This window comes from Mustela nivalis, assembly GCF_964662115.1.
Source record: "Mustela nivalis genome assembly, chromosome: 5".
NCBI classification, from domain to species: domain Eukaryota; kingdom Metazoa; phylum Chordata; class Mammalia; order Carnivora; family Mustelidae; genus Mustela; species Mustela nivalis.
Genome location: NC_139024.1, coordinates 59465785 through 59481500, shown reverse-complemented (window position 1 = coordinate 59481500; position 15716 = coordinate 59465785). Strand labels below are relative to the sequence as shown.

The following is a 15716-nucleotide window of genomic DNA, read 5'->3' as shown; positions in this document are numbered from 1 at the left end:
AATTGCTATATTCATTCAGTTTGCTTTATTTGTTTTTAGAATAAAATGGTTACTCATGTAGTCTTTTTTTTTAAGATTTCATTTATTTATTTGACAGAGAGAGATCACAAGCAGGCAGAGAGGCAGGCGGTGGGGGTGGGGGGAGGGGGGTTGGGGAGGTGGGGGGGAGGGGAAGCAGGCTCCCCGCTGAGCAGAGAGCCTGACATGGTGCTGGATCCCAGGACCCCGGAGATCATGACCTGAGCTGAAGGCAGAGGCTTTAACCCACTAAGCCACCCAGGCACCCCACTCATGTAATCTTATGTATTTATTACTTGGGGTTTAATCAAGATTTTATGCATTTCATATTTATAATGTATCTGTATGTTAAAAATAATACATTTAATGCATCATAAAATAGATTATCTGCTAAAATTGTTTATTCATGGATTAAGAGATTCAACTTGTATTTAATATATAAGTATGATTTTCCAAGCCAGCAAGTATTTTAAGAGTTTCAGCTACTAACTTGGAAAACCCCTGGCACTTGCTTAATGGCTTCAAAACAAAACTGATCTTTGAAGTTTTTTGTGTATTTGTTGCAGTTTCATGATAAAGCCACCCTTTCTCTTACTTTCATTGTCAAAAGAGGAAAGAAACTTGTGAAGAGAACTGAAAATTCAATATACATTGGATTTACTTGGTTACAGTATTGGACTTCTTCTTAACTTTGAAAAGTAACCCTCTAAGAACCAATTACATGATGTAGAATAAATTATGAGATTAAAATTATTGAGGTCTATTTACTTTCATTTTTATTAGGTCATGACCTTTGTCAATTTTCAAGCCTTCTCCAGACCTTAAATTGAGACTTTTAATTTTTGATGTCAACATTTTAATTGACATATGCACTTTCACTTTCTTAATCACTTGAATCAGTGAAAAAAAGCACATGTTCTCAGACTAATTTAAAGGAGTTTGCTGGCTAGGCTAGGGTGGGGCCAGCAAAGCAACTAGGTTTCAATCTCAAGGTCATGGGAATCAGAGTCCTTAAGTTTGTTTTTAAGTTACCCTCTCACATAAGAAATCTTTTTTAAAAATTCTTTGCATTACCTAGTACTTTATGTGCATCATTTAGGGCTTTGTGACAGATAGTAATCTGTGTTTACTTATGAACCCAGAACACTTTGTATCTATATATCTATAATCATGAGTCACTCAGAATGCCGCCACTTCACCCATAAGTATCTAACTCACAGAAAATGTTTTGGGGATTATTATTGGTACTTTAATATAAAATTTTTGCCTTACAACTCGGGAAAGGATTCCCTAAAATAATGCATATCAAAACTACAGACATATCCAATGATCAAAGTCCTGTCTTTACATCATAGTGCAATTTTGAGTAACTCTATGTTTGAAGAACATTTGGTGCTTAACTGTGATGTTGTGTCTCAGTGTATGCACTCTCTGATGTTTTCACTTCTTTGGATGACGTCTAAGTGATCTTATGGAGTTCAGTGGTTTTCAATCGCATCTTGATGCCAATGTCTCCTAAATCTGTATTTTCAGCAGTGGCCCCGTCCTTGACTCTGGAGTTATTTCTATGGTAGCTTTTTTCCATCCATACTGTGATGTATGATGGGCCTCAAACTTGGCGAGCAAGACTCATGATTCCTACCTCCTATCCCCAACTGACTTCACTTTCTATCTGTACTCTCCCACCTTACTGTTTTTTAGATAGGTTGCCCTGTTTCTTGACCATGCCTCCCTTATCCCCTCTTCTTCCTTAATTGCACATACCTGATTATTTCTTGACACTACGATCTTAATTATTACCACCTCAGATAAGCCTTCCGGTCCCCTAATTCAAAGGTGCCTCTTTGCCACCCTCTTACCATGTTACCCTTTACTGATAATCTGTATAGAATTTGGGTGCTCCCTTGGTTGTTAATGTTTTGGTGATTTGGTTGTGATAGCTAGGCTGGAGGGTTGAGAAAACCTCCTTTGATTGTTAAGATTGAATTTAGGCCAGGTGATTAAAAATCAGAATCCTGTAGATTTGTCTAACATCCTTCATTTAATTCATATAATAAAATTACAAGATTAAGTCTTTCAGTAGGTGAGATAAGTTAACAATTGTAGCTTCAAGGGGGCATTTACAATGCAAATAGTACAAAAGTTTGTGCCCTTCAGGATTTAAAAAAGGAATGTAGAAAAAACTCATTCTCTATTGGCAAGTGACGAATATAACTTTTAATAGGGACTACAACAAAACAACAGCTGAATATTTAAACTAGTCCCACAGAAGTGCAGATTAAAATAATAAAACATGATTCTTTTTTATCCACTACCTGGACAACATTTAGAAACATTGATAATATCCATATCCAATATTCTCAGAGTTGTTGGGGAAAGGGAACACATTAAAACTGTTGGCTCTGTCTCTTGGGAGAGTAAGAAGGTAACATTTTTTTTAAATTAGGAATTTGTATTTTATTTGATATATCACTCCACAAAAAAATAATATACAGAGAAATATGTACCGGTGTGTTAACTCTAACACTATAGTAGCAAACATTCAACAAAGACTTAATTTTTCTTCAATGGGGGAATGGCTATATAAATTATTTTACATTAATACTATGAAATATTATGCAGTCACTCAAAACAATGTGGTCAAATGGTATATTAGCTTTGAAAGATGTCATTGATAAGAATGTTAAGTTAAAAAACAAATTGCTGAACAATATCAGATCTGTAATCGGTTACATTATAAAACTGGAATGTGTTATGTGTATATATGTTTGTTTAAGATTATTTAAAAATCATAGTAACATATAGAATGATACACATCAGGTTTATAATGGGGCATCCTCGAGCATAGGTTGGAACAAGGGGAAGCCAGTGGGACTTCATATGGCTTTGAATTATTTGCCTTGTTACAATGAACATATATTACTTTAGTAATTTGGAAAAACAAAAGAAAACCTGATCATTTTTTTTTGTTTTTTTTAAGCCACGTAAAAAAACTGACCAGGGAGACTGTTGAAATACATGAATGTTTTGATTTTCTGTTAGACATGCAACTGTTACTCTGGCTCTTCCTTTATTTGATAGGAATCTCTTAAAGGTGCTTCAAAAAATAATCTCTTTTTATGTAGCATGACACTCCATGGCTCTGAGGATGAATGATGGTATCTGAAGCAGCTGAAGGTTACTGCTTGAAGTGAAGTGGGAAACAGCCAGCCAGGAGCCAATGAATTCCTAAGCAACCCAGAGCCTGTTTCCATACAGATAGCCTTAGTCATGAGCACTGAAGGAGGAGCCTCCCTTCTCTTCTGAAAAATAGATGATATCAGCAGATTATTTCAAAGCTCAGTGTTCTGATATCTATGATACATCAGTAGCTAAAAGGGGAAATGTTTTTGAAAGTACAATCTGGCCTGAATTATGTACTTTCTAGCCCAGAGCACAGCACAGTTCTAGAAGACAGGTAGGTAAAAACAATCCTATACTTGTTTGTGTGTTAATTTTTTTCATGATCAAAGAATAAGCAATTATCCTATAGCAGCAATTACCTTGCAATTTATATTTATGTGTTAGACATCTATCACCTTATGCATATTTTTATATTTGATCAAAAAGGCTTTCAAATGGATAGAAAAAAATATTTTTACAAGTCTGCCAATTTGGGGGGGATATTTTAGTATGAAATGTGTCTGAAAGGTAAAAAAAAAAAAGGCTCCAATTATGCTATTATCTTTTTAAATTCCATTAGAGTGAGAATACAGCGTAATATTAGTTTCAAATGTACAATATAGTGATCCAGCACTTCCACAGGTCACCCAGTGCTCGTGATGCCAGGTGCACTCCTTAATCGCTATCACCCATTTCACCCGTCCCCCCATCTGCCTCACTTCTGGTAGCCATCAGTTTGTTCTCAGTAGTTAAGAGTCTTTTCCTTGGCTTCTCTGTCTTTTTTCCATGCTCATTTGATTTCTTTTTTAAATTCCACATATGAGGGAAATCATATGGTATTTGTTTTTCTCTTATTTCACTTAGCATTATACTCTCTAGTTCCATCCATGTTGTTACAAATGGCAAGATTTTATTCCTTTTTATGGCTGAATAATATTCCATTGTATGCATATGCATGCCACATCTTATGATATGAACACCCTATAGTATACCATACTGTATCATATGTATATATACACATCTTTATTCATCTGTCTGTCAGTGGACACTTGAGCTGCTTCTCAAATTTGACAATTGTAAATAATGCTGCTATAAATCACTCATCATCAAGGAAATGCAAATCAAAACTACTAATAAGATACCACCTAACACCTGCCAGGATGGCTAAAATCAAAGATACAAGAAACATTAAGTGTTGGCAAGGATGTGGAGAAAAAGGAACCCTCACACACTGTTGGTGGGAATGCAAGCTGGTGCAGCCACTGTGGAAACAGTATGGTAGTTCCTCAAAAAGCTAAAAATAGAACTACCATATGACCCAGCAGACTGTTCTTACCAAATGAAAAAAATAGCAGAATAATGATCAAGCAACTAACAGAAAATCATACAGTAATAAAGTTTGTTTTTCAGTCAGGATCAAAATATACCAAATTACTGTCCATGGCCATCAGCTACAAGGCTCTTGTCTTATTCTACACCTGAGATTAGAGGAGTCAATGTGATTGAATAAACAAACCCCAGAAATTGGTACACAAAAATTTCCTTGTAGCATCTTCCAAGATAATTTCCTCTGTGTACCTTTGAGATGATCTGAATTTGATGTAGGTAACCATGAAATCCTACACTGGGGTCGTTAACGTCAATCACATGAATGTGGAAAGAGGATGACTTGTACACCACAGTGATGATTTCAAGTGACTGAGCAGTGATGGGGCCACTAATGAAGCTGACCCCACTTGACGGCATTAGGAAGAGGGGGTTGTCAGCAGAATCCTGCTCTTCCTTGGTCAGGTCACGCTGTCTCCAGGCACGGTTGTCATCCTTTAGAGAGAATTCATAAATGGGAGCAGCAGCAGGCAGGTCTGCTCAGTGATGGGTCTTGAGAGGTCTGAGGAGTGTTTCAGGACATCTCTGGGTCCCTGTGCTGTGAGAGCCTCTCTGGGCATGGGCTGCCACTATAGACTCACACCCTTTGTCAGCTACAACTTGGTTGCTTTTGCATAGCAATTCTTTCTTTCTTTCTTTCTTTTTTTTAAAGTAAAAATCCTACTGAATTAAAAAAAAATCAGAGAGATGGCACTTTTACTTTGGAGCAATGAAGTCAATCAGAGTAAGATAGTGGCCTTCAGATATTTGAAGCATGGTCATTTGGAAGTGATAACAGACTTATTCTAAATTATCTCCAGAGCAAAGATAAGATGATTGGGTTGGTGCTCTAAGTACCAGATGACTCTCCTAGTAATAGGTTGCCAAGAAATAAAACCAGCTGTCCTTTAAATTCCTCCTCGCTGGAAACCAGGACATGAAGAAGGAATCTTAATGCTGAAGAAGAATTTGTACTAAAGATCTTGAAGTTTTTCTCAGTTTACAACTTAGAAAGTGTGTGTGTGTGTGTGTGGTATAGGCTAGTTTTTTTAAGGTACACATAGTTCAAAAGTTTCTTCTGTGTGCATTTCCTTTCAGTGTAGCAGGTAATTTGTACACTGGAGATTGGTCAGGTAATTTTGTTTGACAGGAGAGATCGGGGGGAACTCTAGACTTTGCCAGATAAACATTTTCCTGGATTTTCAAATGAATAATTCTTTAAGGAGTTTTCGTTTTATTTTAGCAAGTAGAATAGGTGCTTTTTGACACCATTCTTACTACGATTGCAATATCATAGGATTCCATAGGTAAAAAATGTGGAGAAGAACAAAATGGAAACAAACCAGAGAGAGAGAAACTTATTCCAGATTTTAAAAGTAAATATATTTTACTGTGGGGCGTGGTAGCAGAGGAGAGAAGTATGGCGGTTAGATGAGAAAATATATTCATCCCACAATGAGCGTGAAGTCACAATATTATAAACAACCTTTCCCTTCCACTGTGCTAAGGCAGTAAAACACCTGAAAAGAAAACAATGTCTTTTGCCGGCACATGGGTGGAGGCTCTCACAGTTCAGATAAACCTTTCTAACTATTAAAAAATAATAATAATTAAAAAAAAAAAAAAACCAAAGTGGGGGGGGGAGACAAAACGAAAAAATTCAGAGAGGCATAAACTAGTCTTGGTTTAACAGTCATTCCTAAATTAGCTTCATTTTAAACTTGTGACTGAGAAAGGATACACTATTTAAAAAAAAGTTTCAAAGTTTTCTTCAGTACATCAACTCTTATGAACCAGAAAGGATGTCTTTCTCTAACATAATCTGCTTCACGCCTGGTGTTTCTGGTTTAGATAAAAGCAATGAAGTGTTCACACTGGAGCTCAGGTGATAGATTGTGTCAACTCAATTAAAAATCAGATTTTTTTCTCTCTCTTTAATTATGAAATTACACTAATTACTGTTATTAGTCAGGGCAAAGGTACAGGGATGAGCTACTGCTCATGCTATTTGCAAATCTCTGAACAAAAGGACCTTCTTAGAAGATTTCCTTCCCTGGTCAAAACTTTAAAGAGTGTTGTAACACTTCACTTTAAAGTAAAGTGAAATAACAGAGCTGGAGAAAAGAAAATCGTCTGAATGGGAATATTAATCACTGCTTTTAAACACGTCCACAGCTCTTTTCTTCCTTTTTTATTTTTTGCTTTAAATATGTATCCTTAATAGTCACCCCTATTGAGTATAAGTAACAGTTTTGCCGGATTACTGGCTTTATTGAAGAGAATTTTAAGGCCCAGGATGAGAATTTTCTGGTCCTAGTGATTTCAGGGGCCTCCGTAATTGTGCTATGGGGTGAAAGCAAGACTTTTTAAAGATATTTTGCCTGGGTGTTAGGTGTTTCAGAAAGAATGAGCTCTAAGTGTGCACGGGGGCACTGTGGAATGTGGACTCCACCACTTCCTGAATGCTCTTAATCCAATTGTGTGCACCAACTGTCTGCTAGCTGGCTCATCACAAGTCAATATTAGCTTTTCACTTGGACTGCTAATCTCATCTCTCTTGAGAATGGTAACCTGAAAATCTGTGACTTGGAGGAAGCTCGTGACCTCGGCATTTCTATCCAGGACTGATGAAATACGACTGTTTCAATAAACAAGGATGTTTGTGGTTTTTTCCTCTTGGAGCCTTTGCTCCTTCGACATAGGACTTTTTTCTTCCAGTTCAGTTGCTTTGATGCTTTTGTTGGTGTTTGGTTAGGACTCTCATGACTTACCTTCTGACTTGCATACATGTCTCTCACACATACAGTAGAGACGTCTGCCCCTTTTAGTAACTTCTCCAGAAGAAAGCCATCTCTGAATTTTCAAACATTTCTTGTGTTGAAGGGGTATCTGTTTATAAATATGATGCTTTTCTTGTGTTGAAGGGGATATCTGTTTATGCATATGATGCTTCTTGTGGCCCCAAAAGAGGTTTTCAGCAAATGTGTAATGAATGAATCAAACTGCTTTTCCAAGCCACCCTTCTGTGCCTTTGATTTCCTTAGCAGGGTGAGTCTATCTGATTTAAGATCAGAGCCTTGCCCCTTCCCCTAATAATATTAAAGTATGTTAAACACTTGTGAGAACATGGTTTTATTTAAGTGCCATACAAAGAAAATAGAATTAATATTGCTTTTTAAAAATGCGTTTAAAAGCTGAGGACTATGTCATAATAATATGTGAGTGTTGTGTGTGTATGTGTATCAGATCTATGTTAGAGCAAAATCATGGTCCTGAAGGTCAGGGATTTTTGACATTGTTGATGAGGAGGCTGACATGAGACAAGCAGGAAGTGCCATAATATGTGGTCTAATAGAATTGCAAGGGTGTTCTATCAAGGGATGGCAGAGGAGAGCTCAGATATGCTTTCATGGAGGAAATAATGTTAAAACTGTGTCATTGGAATGCCTGGGTGGCTCTGATGGTTAAGTGTCTGCCTTTGACTCAGGTCATGATCCCAGGTCCTGGGATCGAGACAGGCATTGGGCTTCCTTGTCAATGGAGAGCCTGCTTTTCCCTCTTCTTCTGCAGCTCCCCCTGCTTATGCTCTCTCTCTTTCTCTCTCTGTCAGATAAACAAAATCTTTTTAAAAAAAAAACCTCTGTCTTTTACCAGGGGCGATGAACAAAATATTTACAAAATGGTATGGCTTCCCCACTGGCCATTTGAAGGGATTTCCCTGCAATCAGATTGTATGGCCTGCTGTAAAAACTGGGGCGGTTTTTCTACCCATCAAGTATCCCTTCTGCTGGAAAGAGAAAGCAGGAAAATGGAAAAAGGTTTTGACAATAGAGAAGGGCAGTGTTGGGGGAGAAAGGGCCAAAGGCAAACCTATGGATGCCTTGAAAATGACTGTGGAAGGATAAATACTTCTTGTTCCTAGAATAAAGGATCTCTGCAGAAGAGAGTAGGGAATGAAGTTAGACAGCCAGTGGAGGGCCAGACTGTGAAGGATGTCACTCAGGGAGCTGTGCTCAAAGAGCCGTGAGAACTTCCAGTCCAGGAGGGGAAAGAGACTTGTCACAACTAGCTAGGACCAGGGGGGTTTGAGCAATCAGAAATGCATGCTGAAGGGAACAGAGGTAAGGAACTTCCCTACGATTATAGTTAGGTAACTCCAGGACAGACTGTTTTTTGTTTATTGAATGCATAGTGTATGCTTTTTCTCTATAGTATCATTTTGCTTCAGAAATGGTAGCCTCACCTTGCTCACCAATGGTGAATAGCATCCACACTCATGTCAAGAAGCTGGAGTTATAATAGAATTCCAGGCACCCCTGATGCCTTCTCTTTCTTGCTTGAACCCATATTTAATTGTGAGTAAGGGTTGCTGAAACTATATTAGAAATATCACCTTCATCTTTATAACTATTACCTCCAAGGCATTCATCTCAACCAGGTGTGTTAAATGAGCTCCTAATCATCTCCCTGCATTTAATGTTTCTGTTAAACTACACTTGAAATCATGATGCTGTCCTGATTAAGTTGCCTTGAAGATTCTCATTACCTACGAGACAGAGTCCAGTCCTGTTTATGTAATTTCATGGCTCCCGAGCTTTGGTATGCCCTACCAAGTGCCTGCCAAATAGTAGGACCTCAATTAAATATTGAATGAGTGCTGCAAGTGGAGAATTTGTATGTTTTTGTGAAGCAAAAGTAGGATTTAGCCATGGATTTATAAATAACTGTTATATATGAGTTATAAATATCCATTATATAATACGTATCATAACTAGTTACGTTATCATAGGTGCTCTCTTGTATGTTTTCAGTTTTGCTATCATAGGTGTTTAGTTTTAAAAACTAATGGTCGAAACTTCTGTCTTTGTGGAAAACCAACTATTTGAGAGATGAAGTTTCATAAAACTTTACAAGAATTATCTGTGCCAAAAGAAGAAAGTGGTCACTCTAAATGTGTACAATAACCAGAATAGTTTATTTATGTACACTTGCCTCAAGGACTAAGCTTCTTGTGGAAATATGTCTTTTTTTTTTCAGCACCAAACTACTCTCATCACTATTAAAATGTACACTTATATTTGTTTTAAAAAATGTCTGGTTTTATTGAAAGTGGAGAAAAAGGTGATTATTGTCTTAAAATTCTTTTAGCGGTCCTTCTCTTTCCCCTTTGTTAGTTTTTCCCCAGCTGTCCTCACCATAACCTGTATCTTGAACTTTTATCTTGCTTTATGTCTTCCCCAGGTTAGTTCACAAACATATTCATGTATTGTCTTTTCTAAACAAAAATTTCCCACCTCCCCTCAAAGACTTTTGTTCTTTTAGGAAGTCATTTTCATTTTTTATTCCCTTCATTTTTGAATGCTTGAAAGCGTAGTCTACATTTGGATCTGTTACTTCCTCACCCTTAGAAAATAGATAATTCTGTTTTGGAGATGCATTGACACGTGTGTGTGTGTGTGTGTGTGTGTGTGTGTGTAAACAATTCTGTTACCGTTTTCTAAAGCCCTAAAGATCTCCTGAGTAGTCTAATGTTTTCCAAAGGTTTGTGGTTTGTTCTTGTTTTTGTTTTTGTTTTTGTTTTAAGAATTTTTAAAAGTAGGTGGAACACATTTGCTATAACGATGTTTGCTGCTAAGGGAGTAAGGAAACCCTTCCTTCATAGAAAGTCTCTTTAAGGATGAAACTGTGTCACAAAATAGGATGACTAATGATTTGGAATTTAGTGTATTTGCATTTAACTTTCACAATATACCTTTTTGCATGCAGTTTTTCATATTCTTCAAATTGTTCCTTTAGGTGCCTCTGATTTCCCGTCTGCTTATATTCTCTTTTTTTCCTCTCTCATTTAAATCATATTAACATCCCGATTTGCCTAGTTGTTTTCCATTCCTGTTTCTTTCCTTTTCAATATTCCCATTATATCTTAATATTTTCTGGTATTAGGATACTAGCAGTTATTAGGGTATTTATCTCAAAGTGGTTGGTTTGAGTGAAACTAAAAAAAAAAAAAAGCGTGTATTTAATATTTGTCCCATACTTGTGCCTGGCTTCACTTTACAATGACCTTTATTTTATTTTATTTTTTTTTTTGTTTTTGTTTTTGTTTTTTTTTTGTTTGTACAATGACCTTTATTTTTATTGTAATTATATTTGAAAACATTTTGAACTGGGAAGTTTTGTTAATTTACATTTAAAGCTCCTATTTGTGGGAAACAGAGATATGTAAGATATAAAAATTTAGTGCTGAAAACCACACCTTACTTAACTGTTTTGGTCATTAGCCTTTGTTAAAATAGGTTGGAAGTCTTTTAGCTTTTAGGGCAGAATATGTAAACTAATCTGATTTTGTTATTCATATTGAAGCAGAAAATTAGATTTTAAATCTAATAATAAAACTGTAATTTTGCTTTATTATTAAAGGAATTGTCATTTTTTCAAAAGTAAGACCATATTACCTTCTGAGTGTTTTAATTTTAGTAATTCTAGTCAGAAATAAAATCAGAAAACATGTCATGGGCTATTTCCGGTTAAAAATGCTAGTGAATCCTGTACTGTTTGAGAGTAAAAATATGCTTTGGAGAAACATATTTTAAAAATTCAAACCTATGTTGGATTTTATTTAAACTTGAACTCTACATACCAGGACATAAAATTACTTTAAAATGCATCTAAACTAATGATGATAATGAAAAATTTTGTGTGACATCAGTGGCATTTGATCAATCAGTAACATGAATTAAATGCAGACTCTGAAATTAAATATTGCAAAATGTTCATTTGCAGCCTGCGATACCTTTTCAATGTGTGCTTAGGGCTTTGTGTGTGTGTATATATATATATAATTACTAAATAGTAAACATAACCTAAATATACAACAATGGGGCATTTGATAAATTTTGGCATATTTACATGACAAAATGGTACATATATTTCTATTTTATTTCCAATGTTTAGTATAATGGGATCAAGATTCAAGCACAATTGAAAAGGTCAGGACATCAAACTATAACTAGTATGATTTTTTTAATACAATTGTCTGAGTTAAAATAAAGATAGAAATATAACATGATAGCAATGTGTTCTTGAGATTCAGGTATTTCCTTTTCATCACATCTTTCTTTATGTTTCTAGCAATAACAAGCATTGATTTCATAATAATATAAAATTAATGCATACTTCCTGTTTTTATAGTTTTATGTATGAATGAAATGAATATAGTTTATAGACATGATTTTAAAATATCTTGATTTTGTATTGGTGTATATACAGTGTGTGTATGTGTGTGTGTGTGTGTGTGTGTGTGTGTGTATTTATAGTGCTCATTTGTGATATGTATATAAAGTTCCCTAATCTAATTCTACTGGTTAACGTTTCTGCCTAAGAAGACTGTTTGGTTAGTGGTAATCTCATCCTGAAAGCAGGAGACACCACTTCATCTCCACTAGCTTAGCTAGAATTGAAAAAACTGAAAAATTCTAGTGGTGATGAAGATGTGGAACAGTTGGAACTTTCATATGTTGCTGGGGCAAGTGTGAAATTGTACAGCCATTTTGCAAAGCTGTCCAGTAGTTTCTTTAAAAGGCTACACACACACACACACACACACACACACACACACACATATCTACACTGTGATTTGATAATTTTATTATTGGGTATTCATTCAAAAAAAATTAAAACATTTGCTCACAAAACTTCCATAACTATTTCATAATATCATTATTCTTAATAACCCCAAACTGGGAAAAATTCATACGTCCATCGGGATGTAAATGGATCAACAGATTTTGGTGTATTCGTCAAATAGAGCAGTATTCTGTGAGAAAGAAATCAACTAGTGATATGTCAACAGCATGAATGGGGGCTGTAAAAAATGCTGAGTAAGGAAGGGACACAGAGTATATTCTCTGTGATTTTACTTTTATGGACTTCTAGGATAGACCCAACTAACCCATGATGATAAAAATCAGAACAGTTGGTGCCTCCGGGGAGCAACTGACTGGAAGGAGACACAGGAAGATAGCCTGGGTCCAGAGTTTGGCAGGAATATGGTTATGTAGGGGAATACGCCCATCAAAACTCATTAAAAAGCACCCTTGAAATCTGTGCATTTTACTGCATGTCAGTTACACCTCAAAAAAAAAAAAAAAGAAATTTCTAATTGGAAAAAATACTGGTTAATAGTTCTGGGGTCACAACAGATGGAATTTTAGGGACCTCAGAACTCTCAGGATTTTACTAGCTGTATCAAAAATTAAATAATGGCTTTTAAAAGCAGAACTTTATTGTATTTGCTGTGTTTTTTTCTGTTTTTTGTTTAGTTGTTTGTTTGCCACCAGGAAAAGAATATTCAGTATTACTATATATGGATTATTATGGTTCAATTTTTTTCAGTACTGAAGAATATTCTTTTGTGTATGTCAGAGAAGACATTTCTATAAAGGATATAAACTTCACCTAGCTCAAGAGTAAGCTTGCATTTCATCCTTCTTTAGTCCCTACACACATTCTGAAGTTCAAATTACACCTTTGCCTGGCAGCAGTTTTCCTTGAGAGGTTCTTTCCTCCATCAAGTAAACCGAATGCAATAATCAGCATATCATTCCTCCTTATTTTCTGTAGTTTTCATACATTAATTGGATTTTGCTTTTTAACTGAAACCTTATGGTAGACTTATTATAGTTTTGACTTGTTACCTTTAATAAAAATTAAAGATAAAAAAGGTGGCCTAGGGAAACTAACTCCCACTGACTTGTTGTAAGCATATTTTTCTTCTGTTTAATTTGCTCTAAATGGAGCTTTTGCTCGATTACTGTGAAGTTATTTGTACTCATTTAAAAAATTCATAGATCTTGTGAAAAACTTCACAAATCTTTTTGTAAATTTGATTGCTCAGCAAATATAAAGCATGAATCAGAAAGTAAGTTTCAGTTGAGCACTTGAAAATTCCAACCTGGAGTGGAGTGAGCACCTGGTGAGTGGTTTCTGAGAGGTTATTTGTTCTGCCCTGGTTACTGACTTGAAAGGTTTACATGGGTAAATAGTGGGTTGAAAGCATCAGTCAAGATAGTCTTATTTCTGGAGAAGCACCTGCTATGACTGTAGCCCTGTATAAAGGTCGCTATTTGCCCATGAAGGGTCTAATGAGAATGTGGTCATTGATTGAAGCAAAATAATGGGACCCATTATCATCAGCTGTTAATATTAAGATCCCAGATGATGCAGAGATTATACACAAAGCTCTCATGGAAATGAGAATGTATCCTTATTGGGTGGGTAATTTGAGGAAGCACTATGTGTAATTCAGGAAATTTAAAGAGGGTTAGGAGTCTAACTTTACACTTCACAAATATTGCAAAAAGGTAAAGCTCAACTTTTACATCTTAAATTCTGGTCTCATTTCTGAGTTTCATACAAATTTAAAATTAAGCTGATTTGGCAGGTATTTTGCTATGGAAGGCCTGTGCTAATTGTTATAGTATCATTGGTGAGGCCATGGACTAGGACATTTTATTTTCTTAAAAATCTTTGTACATTGGGGCACTTGGATGGCTCAGTCAGTTAGGCATCCTACTCTTGATTTTGGCTCAGGTAATGATGTCAGGGTTGTGAGATCGAGGCACTGAGCTCCATGCTGAGCGTGGAAAGTTGCTTAAGATTCTCTCCTTCTGCCCTTCCCCATTATTTTTGTGCTGTCTCTCTCTTTCAAAAAAAAAAAAAAATTCATACATTATTAAGGTACCAGGGGTATCTTGAAACCAAGCTTATAACATGGTAGAGTAGGGAAAATTTTATAGATAGTCTCTCTTGTGAAGCCACTACCCTCTGCTTGGGTTCCAGTTACCTATGCAATGGCTCGGAGAGGACTTTCAGACAGATATGTGGGGCTTACCTAGTGTGTTTCTTTTTTCCCAAGGTTGAGAGAGCTTTGTTTTGTCAGTTTTCCAGTATCTGAAAGCAATTGCTTCATGTATTTCATCCACGTCTGTTTTTGCTTATGCTGGGAGAGGAATCCCATACTTGTGACATCATCATGGCTGAGCCAGGAGCCCCCTACCATTTAATTTGCACGTAACATAAGCTTACATTTATTTGCCATTGATTTCATATAGCACTGGGGCCTTTGAGGATAGCTTTGAACTGGAGCTCAGTGTTGTCTGTCTTGCATAAATCAAGCCCATAATGTGCAAGTGATTTTTAAATTTGATTCCTTTACACTGGAGAGAGATCCTTCTGACGTGTTCTGAACGCAGAATCTTTGTTTTCCCACCAGAGTCATTCAAGATCGTCAAACCCATATCTAACTGAATGGTTGTTTCATTTATCTTTATAAAAAACTTTCCTAACCATTCAACCAAGCTTTCATGGATTCATGTATCCTTTGACTTTCATATTGTTATTGGTTCATGGAAAATATAATACATTTGTAACTACGGTATGAAGTCCAACCAGGAAAAAATAGTCCGAGGACAAACATAGTCAAGAAGCACAACTCACCCAGTGGGAAGCAGCTGAATGCCAGCCTGCCAGGACTAACAGCTTTGACTATTCAGCTTGTTGTATTTTTCTTCAATCTAAGATGTTTTTCCTAGTCTCAGTCTTACTAACACCATTATTTTTCTTTCCTCTAGAATTAAAACTTCCAGAGGTATCTTTGTCTCTTTTTTAGCAACACTTCTGAGATCATCTAATCTATTGCAAAATCTGGGAATCTCTTGTTTTTTAATGTTTTTTGTTTGTTGTTGTTGTTGTTGTTTTAAAGATTTTATTTATTTATTTGAGAGAGAGACAGTGAGAGAGAGCATGAGAGGTGAGAAGGTCAGAGGGAGAAGCAGACTCCCCGTGGAGCTGAGAGCCTGATGCAGGACTCCATCCCAGGACTCCAGGACCGTGACCTGAGCCGAAGGCAGTTGCTTAACCAACTGAGCCACCCAGGCGCCCTGTTCTTTGTTTTAATGCAAACTCATTGCTTCTTGCCCCAACTTTTGTAGACATAGAAAAAATTGGCGCTGTTGTCTCCTGTCTTCCTCTGCCACCTAGTAAAAACCACTTTCATATAAATGTTTAGTAAAGGGTAATTTGCTTGGGAACCTCAAAGGGCTTTCAGTTGTGAATTAAATGCTGCCTAAGAGATTGTCAGTCAAGGTCCTTCGCCACGGAGCTTCAGCAGG

At 36.3% G+C, this 15716-nt stretch overlaps 1 protein-coding gene across 7 annotated transcripts in view; it reads left to right on the top strand.

Annotated features, from left to right (window-relative positions):
• ADGRG6 (adhesion G protein-coupled receptor G6) overlaps nucleotides 1–15716 on the top strand; it is a 138072-nt gene that overhangs the window by 9245 nt on the left and 113111 nt on the right. The window lies entirely within an intron of this gene.